General features: G+C 34.2%; 1 protein-coding gene across 4 annotated transcripts in view; it reads right to left on the bottom strand.

Moving 5' to 3' along the window:
* The window catches only part of Pot1 (protection of telomeres 1), an 85,132-nt gene extending 72,725 nt beyond the window's left edge, over positions 1 to 12,407 (bottom strand). For 3 of the 4 annotated variants that reach the window (XM_021237579.2, XM_004856416.3, XM_021237580.2), the window contains exon 1: positions 12,291 to 12,407. The gene's annotated coding sequence lies outside the window, so the exon portion shown is untranslated. Of the gene's footprint in view, positions 1 to 12,053; positions 12,242 to 12,290 lie in introns of those variants that run through there. The other variant, XM_021237578.2, reaches the window with a different exon arrangement.
* Between the last annotated feature and the right edge of the window lie 2,320 nt (positions 12,408 to 14,727).

The following is a 14,727-nucleotide window of genomic DNA, read 5'->3' as shown; positions in this document are numbered from 1 at the left end:
TCTGGGTAATGTGGCCTCAGAGTTAATTATTTTTAGAGGTTAATATTAAATTTAGCTATAAAACTATGATAGAATCACATGAAATTCTGTCCTTAAAGAGCAGTGTGTGATAAGTATGGGTTCACAGATCTCTTAATAATGAAATAAAATTCATGGATGATTTCTTCAGAAAAGAAAATATATACATACACTTACATATTTTTAGTCACTCTGAGAACCTCTTACATCCCTTTACACCTAGTATGAGCTATAGTCATCTAGACTATAGCCTGATGGTCCTTTCAGGTAAATTAAGTAAACATTTTAATCGGTATTTAACTCTTGAAATAGGATGTTAGAGCCTCTTCTTGATCATTCATTAAAATGGATGCTGCTCCTTTGAAGAAATTAGAAGTGGGTAGTTCAATGTCTTACTTATTTACAATGTCTTACTTATTTAAAAATGTCAGGAGAGATGAAAGGAAAAGCAAATCATCTTAGCAAGTTAATCATCTTAGCAAGTTGAAAGGGCTCAGACCACAATTTCTGGCCTAGATTCTTGATATCAAAAGTGTGTATCTTTAAAGAAAGAGTTAATATGAAATAAGAACAAAAACTACTTGTCTCGTATACTACAGCCCATAAAAGTTAAATATTAGGAATTCAAAGTATTGTTTAAAAAACTGCTTATGGACACCTAGCCAACTGAAAAATTGGTATGAATAACATTTGTTTGATGTCATGGTGTGTCTCCTCAATAGTAGGTTGAAATTTAATTACCATTGTAACAGTTTTAGGAAGTAGGGCCTTTAAAAGAGGGGGCTTTACCTCATGAGAGAGATTAAGGCCTAGTATGAGCTCAGCACTCCCTGTCTTCTCACTTCCCACTATGTAAAGCATAGTATGAAGCATTCAAGGCATCACATCAGAACCACAAGGCCAACCCTGCCAGCACTTGCATTATGTACATCCCTGTCTCAAGAACCATGAACCAATACCTTTCTGTTCACAAAAATTATCCAGTCTTGTACTCTGTTACAAGAGATTAAGACATTTGTTTTTAAACTAATTCTTTTTTGATAGGGGAATGATGAGGTATTAGATGAGGTATCTTTTGAAACTCAGTATCTACATTCAATTGAGTCATTAAGCAACATTTAAAAAATGTTCTCTATTGGAACAAAACACAGTAATAGTCTCTAGTTCAAATAAATAATGATATATGAGTTAACTTTCTAAAGAAGTGACCCTGTTCCTGTTAAACACCTATTTATATTCTAATTTTTATTCATTGTCTTTCTTCTGTCCTTTCTTATTCTCATCATTCACAAAGGATATCTTCCTAAAACAAATGGCGTGAGTTCAGGTCATCATAAACACTGAATTCTTAAGCACAATGGTCATCATTTCAAGAATTAATTAAACTGATACCAGCCATGTATTCAAGAGAAGGAAGAATAATAGTAATGAAGGCAGGCCTTTACTAGAGCTACCCACCAAGAAGAGTGCCTCATCAAAGTAGTTATATGGGGACTTGTTTAGAGCTACTGATTCCTACTCTAAATCCCTCAAGCAGGATTGTATGTGAGCATATGCTTTCTTCTATTTTATTTCCTAGTCCCCTTCTCTTTTGCTTTGTTCAAAGTAGAAATTAGGAAAAATTTAACTGATTACCACCTCTTCACAGAAGTTCTGACTCAAAAAAGAAAAAGATAAAATTTGACTCTGGTAATGTATTCGAGAGGGAGGGAGGGAGGGACAGAGAGAGAGAGGAGGGAGGGAGAGGGAGAGAGAGGGAGGGAGGGAGGGAGGGAGAGAGGGAGGGAGGGAGGGAGAGAGGGAGGGAGGGAGGGAGGGAGGGAGAGAGGGAGGGAGGGAGGGAGAGAGAGGGATAGAGGTTCTAAAGATCCTTGAAATGAGTATTTAATCTAGACTCTCAAGACAGATTCTGCAAAAATAGTGCCATTTATAAATCATCACAATTTCTGCAACTATAGTACATCAGAACTATACAGAATTATCAGCTAACGTAACATTAAATTTACATTAAATTTCAATCTGGAGACATTCACTGTTACTCAAAGCATAGTAACTGTAGAAAAGTAAGATGAGAAGCCAAACTCCTGGGCTCAGATGCCCAATTGCTATTTCTCTGCCCTTTTCTCCTTATTTGGTCTGTTATCTACATACAAATAAACAACAATAACAACAGTCAGGTACTGAGCTCCTCCTATGTGCCAATAGCAGATATGTCTAATACTGACAATAAATCAGAAAGGTATTATTATACAAAGATGAATAATAAGAAGGGCTTTGCCTTAGAGATTCAGATAGCCTGGGATTTAGACATTCTAACCTTCTTGCAGTACCCAAAACACACACTCATCCTTCAGAACATTTTGTACTTGCTAATTCCTGTCTAGAGCACTATTACTTCAGGTATCTGAAGGATCACTTCATTACTTCTTTTAAGTCTCTGGTCAAATGTTACTTCAATCTTTCCTTCATCACCAGATAAAAACATACCTTTCTTTCCTTCTCATATACCGTAGTTTATCTCTTCTCCACTGCTTTGTTTTCCACAAAGCTGTTGTCACTTGAATAAGAATGTATTCATTTATCTATTATTGTCTGTCTTCCATTAAAAAGTAAGCAGTATAACTATAACTTTGTCTGTCTAGATCACCAGTGCTGAGGAACAGGCCCTGGCTCCTAACTGGCATTAAAAATATTGTGGAATAAATACCTGAGTGACTGAGTGATGACACTAATTCTCTTAGATTCTCTTCTACAAAACTAAGATGTATTCAGGAATAATATTTAAAATATTTTAAATTTTAATGAGACTGGAAGATGGTGCTTCATTTTGCCTCAAAAGAATTTAGGAATTACCTTTTTTTTTTTTACAGCAACAAAAAAAAAGGCTATGATTAAGGATAATTTTGTTTTGGAGCAATCTTTCCAATATCACTTCCTTTTTCTCCCTATGGCAGCAATTTGACACAATATTTCTCTAAATAATTTAGGATACAGAATTTAAATGATTTTTCAAAAAACAAAAACAAAAACTCTTACTGATCAAGAAATACAATGAAATATACAGAATATACTGATAGGGCATTTCCTTCCAAAAGCTGCAGAATTTAATTCCCTAAGTAATGCACTTCAGAATTCCAAATAAACACACATTATACTAGATTAACAAAATTTATAGGGAGCACATAATACACAATAACAGCTGTTTTTATGCAAATATTTACTTATTGTAGAAAAAAGTAGGAAAAATTAATATTCAGCTTTTTTAAAAATTCAAATTAAAAATTTAGGAAACAGATGTTCTTAGAGACATTTGTGTTGTTTCAAAAACTGAAAACTTAAGCCCCCACTCATCATACATACACATCTGCACACTTAACTAATCCTCATACATAACTAATTAATTTCAGACCAGTTGTATCAATGTTTTAGTTTTGATCATTCAGGATAGTTCTTCAATTTCTATAAAGCCTTCACAGTGATTTCCCTACACAAATAAAAAATAATTCATAAAATGACTGGGGAAGAAGGAACACTGACCTGGTTGATTATATAAAGAAACTATTGTTACTTTAAATGTAATAATGGAATTGTGCTTGTGCATAATATTCAAAAAAATAGGAAGGTAAGAGAGGTATGTCGATAATATATATATTTTTTTTCATATTTAGAAATTGATGCTAATATTCAGGCAATATAATGGTATTATGGCATGTACACACATACACACAAACACATATATACATAATGTTTGTAGTCTTTCTGTTTTATGTACTGAAATATTATTATTTAAATTTTATAATTATTGATATTTGACTCAAAATAATATAGTAAAATGAGTTGAAGCTGGAACAGTGAAATAAACTCAATAACTATTTAAGTAAGATGTTGAATATACAAACATTCATTAAATAATTTTCAGTACTTTGGTATATTTGAAAATTTTTCACAATAAAATTTTAAAGACTATTAAATAAAAAAAAGTTGCACTAAAAAAGAAGCCATCTGCTATCTGATGTTTTGCTCAAATTTTCCAAGCAGATTTATAGTTTACTGAAGCTGCTACAATAGCTCTATTATAGATTCCACCATTAAGTAATTTCCCATTAAAGTAGATAGTGAGTTCCATAGGCCAAGTACTGCATCTTATTAATTTTAGTTTCTCCAGAGTCTAGCATAGCATCTGCAGTCAAAATGTTCTACCACTGAGCTATATCCCCTCTACTAGCACATTATCTATCAAAATGTCAATCTTTAATAAATGTTTACTGAGGCTGAATGAATGCAAATGAAGAAAGAGACAAAGCATGGACAATCTCATTTCACTGTGTAGAAGGGAGAGTTTTCTCCCCACATATCATTTACTTGTTAGTAACAATCCTAATCATACGGGATTGGACTCATGGCCTTGCAGACTCTCTAGTAAGGAGCTACATCCCCAGACCTGAAATCTATTTCTAATATTCTTGGCAACGCTGTTTTAGAAAAAAGGTCTAAGGCTAAACAAGCTATTTGGAGACTTACTGCTGACACAACAATGTATTTACTAGCTACATGGGTTGATAGCCTTATCTGTCAGATCTGTTTTAGAAGATTTCCAACTTACATTAAAGGTATTGTATAATTCTTAAGACAATCAATTTTAAATAATTTTAATATAATTGCAGAAAAATATGTAAGATTATACATCAGGTAGTAGTTAATCTCTGGAGATGTGCTGTCCAATATAGTATAAACTAGAAATATGTAACTACTTAAATTTAAATTGTGAAAGGTTTAAAAACTTGGCCACACTTGCTACATTACAAATGCTCAGTAGCTACATAATGCATTAGTAGTACTACACTGGCAGTGCAGATATGTAACATTTCTATCATTGCAGACAATTCCATTGGATGTCACTACTTTTTATGGTCTTTATCTAGATGTTTCCCCAAAGCCTCATGTGCTTATATAGGTGGGGCTTTTAGGAGGTGAATGGATCATGGGGGTGTGTTGCACATCAGTGGATTACTTCACTGATTAGTTTATAGCTAAATGTGGGCTTAGGAGGTGAAGCCTGGTCAGAGAAGGTGGGTCACTGGGAATATGGCCTGCAAGGGTCTCTCTACCTTCCTTCTCCCTTGATCTCTCTCTGCTTCCTGCCTGCCATGCCATGCCATGATCTGTTTCTCCTCTGTCAGACCCCTCTACCTTGGAACACGCTGACCATGGACTGAAACCTCTACACACTGTGAGGCAAAATAAACCTTTTCTCCTTACAGGTGTGGGTGTTGGGTATTGTTATCTCAGCATCAAAAAAGTAACTAAGACACTATTTAGCACTAGGGAAGCTGTGTCAGGAGGATCACCATGAGTTTGAGGCCAGCCTGGGCTACATAGTGAGTCCAGGGCCTATTCAATGAGATTTTTCAGTTAGACTGTCATTTCCTTTTTTTTTTTTTTTTTGGTTGAGACAGGGTCTTGCTATGTAGTTCAGGCTGGCCTTGAATTCTAGTTTTCTGAATGTTTTTATCTTGGAAGGTATATTTTATCGAGTATGTTTTCTGCATTAACTGATATGATCATGTGTGTCTGTGTGTGTGTGTTTCCCACTTTTCCTCTAATTAACATGATATATTGCAAGGACTGATTTCCTTATGTTGAACCTCATTTGCTTTCCTGGAAAACTTCTAATCAGGCATGGTGTCTAATCTTTTTCATGTGCTATCGGACTTGGCTACTATTATGCTGAGCATTTCATATTGGCACGTATTTTTAATATAATTATTACATAACACTGTAAGCATATAGAGTTATAGCTCATATTTTAATCAGAACTAGGCTTACTTGAGGGAGAAATGTATATAATTTTAAACATTCTGTTGAGTACTAAAAACTAAAATGAAGTGAGAGGACAAATTATTTCTCTGTGGATCAGTGATCAGTTTTAATCATTCTTAGAACTGTTGCAATTTTATAGATGCCTTTTTTTTAAGGTATTGTTTTTTACTACCTGAAAATATTGACAAAATCTCAAAAAAAGAGTTTATACAGCATCACTATTAACACTAATTCTGTTTCTAGAACAATCCAGGAATATTGTAACCAGCATCTCAAAATAAAACTTTAAAAGTTAGATTTTTTTTTTCCCTTTAGAGACAAGTGGCTTCTCTGACTTCCTCAGGCCTACCTAGGGTATACACAACTACCCACACCTCTCCTCAGCCCAGATGAACAGAGAAGCACCTGATGCTAGGACCAGGAGGTAAAGTCCAATTTCCTTTCCTTAGGCAAGGGAGGAAGAGGTCTGGATCCAGAAAGGGATGGAACAAGCATTAATATATTTATTTTGTCTCATTTTATCCTCTCCCTACACTGATCCAATTATACCAAATGAGAGAAGTTTCATTCATGTTAGTTTTCAAACAGTATTCCAAAAACCTCTATTATTAGATTTTCATGCATCTATTTAAGAAGCATATGAAAGATCTTTTCAAAATCTGTAGACTTCACTATGTGACTTAGAACTATTGCAATCTTTTTATTACCTCTTTAATCAAGCCCTTCAAAACAAGTATAAATGCACATTAAAACATTATTGTTTCTCAAATGCAAGTCAAAGTGCCTACTTATCAAAACCTAACACATATGTAACTATTAAATGACCTACAGGACTTTTATTTCTGAAGTAGTAGGGATGAGATTACTGCCTAGCATTAAAACAGGAAATCAAGGAAAAAATATATGAAACAACAGTTTTCAAACAGTAAACAAGAGAAAATGATTTCTTTGAGAAAGAAATAAAAGTGATAATCCTAGCTGACTTCCTGGAGAGTTTACAGGAAGTGAAAAATGGTGGATAAATCCAAGCAGACACATGGGCTCACTGAGTTAAGTTCAGAGTCTAAGGCTGTCACAATGCCTTAGAATTGTCAGGACAGAGGGTTGAAAGGGAAAGACTGCACAATGAGGGCTGGGAATATTTTAGAGGTATCCTCCAGTCTGTGAAGAATTCATCTCTAAATATGTGGGTAGAAAGTATTCTAAGAAAGAGAAAAGCCAACTAAGAAGAGTTGCACAGAATAACCCTGAGATTCACAAAGGGCTGGGAATTATTCTGGTTAATAGCTAGAATAGAAAGACTTCCTTATATAGAGAGCACAGAATAGAATCTTCAAAAAGATATTCCTTTAGTAAGAAAGAAAAATTAGTCTCAGAATAAAAGTTACTTTGCACCCACCTTAACAAAGTTAATCAATCGTGATTGTAACAAGATTAAATGCACCTCCAAACACCAACAATATGTAAAGGATGACAACTCCAATATTTGATTATATAAAATTCTTAATAGATAGCAGCCAGCAGGACTGCTAGGCAAGCAAAAAGGAAGTACAAGAACATAAAGGTGGAAGAAATAAAATCAATAGAAGGAATAAGGATGAAGCTCAGTTGTAGATAACTTGCCTAGCAGGTGCAAGGTTGTGGATCTGATCCTTAGCACTGCCCACCCTCCAACCAGACAATTAAAGGACAGGGCAACAGCACTAGCAGAGAAGATTTTTAAATAGATTAAAAAACAACAACTATGCTCTGGAGACAGTGAAAAACATGAGTACAATGAAGAGAAATGATAGGTATGAAAAAGACTCAACCAACTGGAACTTTGGCTGAAAAAAATACTGGAAGTTGATAGTATACTGAACGGTGTTACCAGTAAATTAACACAGAAGAGTGTTACAGAAAATTTAAAAAAAAGAAACAAACGAAAAGCAAATATCTGTAAAGATCAATAAAATAGACCTCTTGCTAGAAATGATCAGGAAAAAAGCATGACAGTAGGCATAAATTACCAAGCTGAAAACTAGAAAAGAGACTCCACTAGAGATTCTACCAACATTAGGAATATAAAAGAAATATTATGAGTAACTTTGTCATTGATACATTGAAATATATTGAAAATATAAAAAATGGACAATTTCCTCTAAAAGCACAAACTACTAAAGTTTCCTCAAAACAAAATAGCTTTAAAAGTCCTATATTAATTAAAGACATGAGACTTAGTCTTTAAAGCTTCCCTATAAAAATATCCCCAGAAACTGGTCAATTCTACACGAGTTTAAGAAAGAAGTTACAATTCTCCAAACTATTCCAAAAGTAGAAGACAAGTGACAACTGATCTCATGAGAACAGCATTATCATACCCAAACTCTTCAAAATCATTAAAAGAAAGTGTGAAACAAACATCATTCATAAGTACAGATCTAAAAATATTTAACAAACGATGAGCAAATGAAACCCAATAATACATAAAAAAGGACAATACACCGGAATTAAGTAAGTTATCCTCAAAATACAAAATTACTTTAACATGGGCAAAATCAATCAATATATCTACATATTTATAGACTAAAATAAGAAAAACTATGATGATTAATAGAGGCAAATGACATAATTAGCAAACTCTAATACACAATCATAATAAATTTTGAAGAAGCAAGGGGAATTTCCTCAATCTGATAGAGGACAATTACAAAAAAACTACAGCTAACCCATGGTACTGATAAAAGAACAAGTGCTTTTGCCCTTAGTTTTGAAGAAGGAAAAAGAATGAATGATTTGACCTCTGTTATTCAGGAGAAATCTTAACCAGTGTAGTAAACAACGAAAAATAAAAAAGCTTTTTGGTAAGAAGGAAAGACTAGTTATCATTCACTATGACATAAAGGTCTATGCAAAAAATCGTCAGGATCTACAAGATTTACTAGAAATAATAACAGAATAAACAAGAATGGAGGACACATGATCAGCATACAAAAATAAACTATATTTCTATATTCGGGCAATAAACAACTGGGAATTAGAACCTAAAAAATTAAATTGGATCAAAAAGCATGAAAAACTCTGACCTATAGTAACAAAATATGTGCAAGAGCCATAAACTGAAAATTGTAAACATTATTAAAAAATATTAATGAACAAAATATTGGACCATTAGGAAGAGCTAGTGGATCAAAAAAACATGATCGTCAAATCTCCCTAGATGATCTATAGATTTATTGCAATAGCAATCAAAATCCTATTGGCTGCTGCTGGTATATAGAGAAAAAATTTATATTTTTTTTACTGGCCATATAGTCAGCAACCTCACTACATCTGCTTATTAAATCTTGTATTTTTCCATAGATGACTTGAGATATCTCACACTTACAGTAATGTCATCTGTCAGTAATTGTGTTAGTAATTCCTTTTGCTCTGTATATTTTTTAATTCTTCTGTTTTTACTTAATGTAAGATGAGGACCTCTCATACAATGCTGAGTACAAGTGGTAAAAATATGCATCCTCACTATACTGCTGATCTCCGGCCAAAGTTTAAACATTTTACCATTAAATAGACATTTGCCTTAGAATTTTTTGAAGATATTCTTTATCAGATTAAGAAAGTCTCTTCATATTCCTAGTTGTCCAAATGTTTTGATCATGAACTGGTATTACATATATATGAGGCAAAATAAATTTTACAAATGAAAATATGAAGTACTGATGGCAATGCGAAATAACCAAAATTCTCACACACTACTTATGGAAATATGAGCTTGTGCAAATACTTTGGAAAAATGTCAATATCTTACCAAAAATGAACAGATGTATACTCTACAACACAGTACTTCCACTACTCGGTATTTACACGTATGATTAAAGAAAATGCATGCATTTACCAAAAACATGTACAGGTATATTTAGTACAGCCAAAACACAAAACTGCTTTTTTCAACAGCAGAAAAGACAAACTAATATATTCACACAATGGAATAGTAGATAGCAATGAAACAGAATGCACTAAAATATTACTATTGGTCAAATCTCATTAACATGTTCAGTGAAAACAGTCATGTGCAAGAGAGACAATTCTATAAAATTGAATGTGTATAAATTTAAAAAACAAACTAATCTATGGCATTATAAGGAGATTAGTTACCCTCAGAATTACAGTGACTAGAAGTGGGTAGGAGGATTCTGATCATGGTCTTTTCTGGATATAGAAGCTAATTACAAATGTGTTCCTTCTGTAAAAAATCATTACGTGTGATTTGTTCAATACTCTATATGTATGCTATGTATATTTGCTAAAAAAAAAAACCAAACAGTGTCCCAAGGAAATGAAAGTCGATGAAGTGAAATTCTGGATGCTTTTCTTTCTCTTCTCAAGGAATGGATGACCTCTAATAAAATCTCACACAGAATGTTTGAAATTGTCCCTTTCATTTACTAATAAATCTATTGTCCTGCCCAACCCTTATAGTTCATATAAGAGTTACCAACTTTCTGCTATGTGTAAGATTAACCATTGGAAATTAAAAAAAAAAAGATCTTGTACGGACATAATTAAACATTCTGCCAATATCTGTTACTTGACAAATGTTTTATTAATTTCCTCAGAAAACTAATGTATTTAGAATATCTCTACGCTCTATTAATTTGCTTTTTAAGACCACATTTGCACCAACTATTATTTTGTAATTATTCATTGCATTTTTTCAAATCCCCTAAAATATAAAATCTATGAAAACAGCAGTTAGGTTTTGGTTAATGTAACCCTAGTACCGAAAACTATGTTTGGTATGTGGCTAGTTTTTTAGCAGTTGTGTAATATTTCAGTTCCCAGTCTGTTTCCCATTCACTACTCTTGACTTTTTGAATTACAAGGTTTAAAGGAGCTCTACCTTATAATAAAATCTCTAAGTGTTCCAAGCTATTCTTTCTAGCTCACCAAGATTATCTGAGGGTTACTAAGTAAAGGAAATTCTTGTGTAAGAATACTTACATAAGAAGCAACATGCTGAAAGCAAACTTTTAAGAAGGTAATTTAGTGAAACTAGCAAGAGAGACCAGTTAGCTATTGTAACAGTCTAAATATGAGAGTAAGGGAATCATAAGTAAAATTAAAAAGGCAGGAGAGAGAGGGAGAGGGATACCAGGAATAAATAAATGAATGAATAAAAACATAAATAAGCAAACAAAGCCAGCCAGTGGACATTATGGAGGAAGAGCTCCCACGTTTGATACCCTTATAGTTACTATCAGAAGACTGCCAGAACCATAATCTTGCACAAAGCCCACCTCAAATTTACACACACACACAAATACTTCTGTGAAAACACCTGTCCATAAACTTTCTGTTCAACCTTAGAGGACTTGCGCCACCCTCATTATTAATTTCTATGGTCAGGGACTACTGTCACAAAATATATTATGTCTTCTTCCCCATTTTTGCATTTAAAATTTCCCTTGCCTCAACCTCTCTGAATACACTCACTTTACTATAGCATTCTTTTTTCCCACTGTATATATTTCTTGCTATAATCACAACCTGGCTGTGAGGATCTGAAATATACTTTGTAAGATTTACTCAGCAGCTGAACTTCACAGGCACCTCACTGACTTTCTTAATTTAAGTGGCACAGCATTTCTGCTTCAGTGATGCCCAAAGAAAATTCTACCAGGGCAGTTGACAGTTGAGGCTGAAGACACGAGGACCCGTGTTTTACCCAAAATACAGTCAATTAATTTGCTTTAAGTCTCTTCGATTTGGTTTCCCTATTCCTTTCTTTAATAAGCTAGTCAGCACTGCTGAAGTTGGGGGAAGAGGTGCCAGGCGGATGGATTATTTTGTAACTTTATTACAATTATCAATATGTAACATTTAAAAAAACCTGAAAATCATTTTCTATTTTCTTTTCTGTATTAAGTATCCATGAAAGCCAATCTTAAGATCTGGAAAAATTTCTCTTACAAGCTTTACCACTGTTCTTTAAAATGCAAAAACAATTGGGAAGGAGGGAGCTGAAAAGCTGTGGTTTTGATTTTGCATCCTTTTGATAGGTGACGTTTTCCTAAGCAAACCATTCAACGAAAGCTTCTTGCTGGAGAGATCTGTTCTTAATAATCGAAGAAAACACAATGATGTTAATTTATACACTGTAGGTTGAATCTTACTTCTCCAACACTTTCCAAGGGATATTTCCTAGTGTGGCTATTTAATGTGTACGCACTAACCTTCCACTGGGCACTCGAGGTCCATGAGGGCGGGGACTTGGATTTACTAACATCTATTTCCCCTAAATCGCCAGGTGAGCTGCTGAACACCGCAGATCCACGACAGAGACCTACGTAGGGTTTTTAAGCGATAACTACACCGAATGTTGATCTAAACTAAATCGAGCCTCTTATTACACATACCCCTGAAGTACCTTGTACTTACGCACCAAATTCCAAACCCAATTAAAAACTCACCCGAACCGGGAACAGTCCAGACAAGCACGCCCGTGACGTCACATGCGCGCAACAGTTCAGCTCTGCGCATGCGTGCATTTGCGGAGGCTAAATCGCGCGTTATTTCCCTGTTATAAGTAGCCCGGGAGTTCCAGCGAAGTACTGTGTAGAAAAAGGTTTTGTAGCCTCCGTGCTGCTCGGATGGGGTCACTTCCCCCTGGAATTGTAGCCTCTCCCCTTAACCCCGCCCTTCGTCAGTTTCCCGCATTTTGGTCCCCGAGTTCAAAAGCAACATTGCCAGAACCAGGGCTGGATGTGAGATTCTGGATGGAAGATCTTCGGGACTGGGCTCTTTTAACCCCTCGGAAACAAGTACCCAAATGCAATTTTTTCAAAGAACTATTTACAGAAATAATAATGTTTGATAGCTTTATAATGCATTAGCACAGTTCTACTAATGAGTTATGCTTATTTCAGACAAGTTTAGTTTACAAGGATATAATTTTGTGATACAGTCAATAAGCCATATTGTTAAATGTGAATCTTCTGCGAATTTCTAATATTTCTCTAATCATTTAATGTTAGTGAAACTGCCTCAGTGTGAAACTGTAATGTGATAAATACACGAATATTCAAGAATTATAGTATCAGCTTTAAGTACACATTTCCAGGAAGAAATGGCTATTTGTAAAATACTTCTTTTTTTCAACAGGAAGCATTCAGTGTCAGCCCATCTTCCCTGGCTCCTTCCCACCTCTGCATTCTTGTGCCCTGAATAAACCACGGGTAACCACTGAGTCTGAGCTCAGGAGCTGTCAGGCTTAGGCCATAATCATGTTCCTCTTCTGGCCTCATCCAGTAGGGGTGAAATACTGAAATACGAAATACTATTTCAATACTGAAATACTCTTCTTCCTCCCTAAATGATACCCTTCTCCTAGGCTTTAGAACCTGACCCTTTTAATCTCACTTTCATTGACAGTAATAACTTCTCCCAACATGTTTTAAACTTTCCCTTATCCATTCTTCCCTATCAGGATTGTAATACATTCTTCTAAGTAGCCTAAGCTTATTAAGAGTAGAATTGTTTACTATTAAATCCATGGATCCTATGCAGTGTCTGATAATGCTGTAGGTTCTAAGTATTTGATGAAAAATACTCAGTAAAAAATGTTTCTCTCTTTCCCCACGTATAACTTCCACTCTTCCATCCCACCCCCAGCTGCATCCCTTTACACTGAAACCTAGACAAAACACTGAGGTTTGCCAGGCAAGCACGATGATACTGAGCTAAATCCCTGACCATAGACTCACCTTTGGAAAGCAGTTTCATTTTGCTATTACATGGTCCTAGTTTTCTCCTTTTTGTCTATCAATTTAATCTAAGAGTTTTATTCTTTCCCTAGCCTATAGCCTGTATAGCCTCAGTAGCCTATATGTCTACGTTTTTTTAAGATGGGATGGAAATACATAACAAAATTGTACACAACTGCTTTTTTTTTGCTTTTGATTATGGTGTGGGTTCTGAGTTTCTCAGGGATGCAAACACTTAACATACATTCAAGTAACTTTCATTCCTCACCTTAGCAGTTAGTTCCTAGAGATGAAGAAAATTGAACAGGAATATACATTACAGTTTAACATAATGAGGGAGGGAAGGTAGATTGAATCAACTAGAGAAGGCACTAAAGACATGTTAATACAAAAACAATCGATTACTATTTTTCTATACCTGATGAAGTAGCATAAAACAGCTATTGCAAGATTAACAATGTAATTACTGTTACAAGTTACAACTTGTAAAGGCACATGAAAAAGTTTTAATATAAAATCTATAGTTTAAAGATACTCCTTTTTAAGAAAACTTAAAACTGAGCTTCTCACTAATAAATAATGACCAACAAAAGAGTAGTAGGTATTATTATTAGGTAATACATAAGTGTAAGTAAGGAATAAGTGTAGTTCTAAGTAATAAAGGTAGAATTTATGTGCAAATTTCTGGTGCTTCTCTCTTAGCATTTTCAAATTGTTCTTTATTTTCTAATGTCTGAATGTTGAGTTAAATTGCTTCTAATTCATTTATTTGCAGTAACTGTGAGGTCATTATCCTATATTTGCCATCTACATGTCTCAAAGACTGTTGTCATTGTGTTGCATCCCTACATACACCCCAACAATATCATCATTTACTTCTGAGATTTTTCTAGCAGGGATAGGCTGTTAGTTGGAATTCATTTCCTTGTTTTTAATAACATTTCTGTTCAATTCCACTGAACAACTAGATTGATTTATAAAATATTTCACTAAATCATCATGTTTTTACATTATTACATAGTTGGACTAGTGTATATTTCATGCATAAATTTATATCAAATTTATATTTAAATTATAATTTTAAATGATAATGAATGCAATCACTCAATGAATATTAGCAAGACAAAGATATTTTTAAAACATA

This window comes from Heterocephalus glaber, unplaced genomic scaffold (assembly GCF_053883595.1).
Source record: "Heterocephalus glaber isolate CG9 unplaced genomic scaffold, H.glaber_assembly_v1.0 deba00000546, whole genome shotgun sequence".
Taxonomy (NCBI): domain Eukaryota; kingdom Metazoa; phylum Chordata; class Mammalia; order Rodentia; family Bathyergidae; genus Heterocephalus; species Heterocephalus glaber.
Note: the sequence above shows the minus strand (reverse complement) of the source record. Positions and strands in the feature narration are given on the sequence as shown.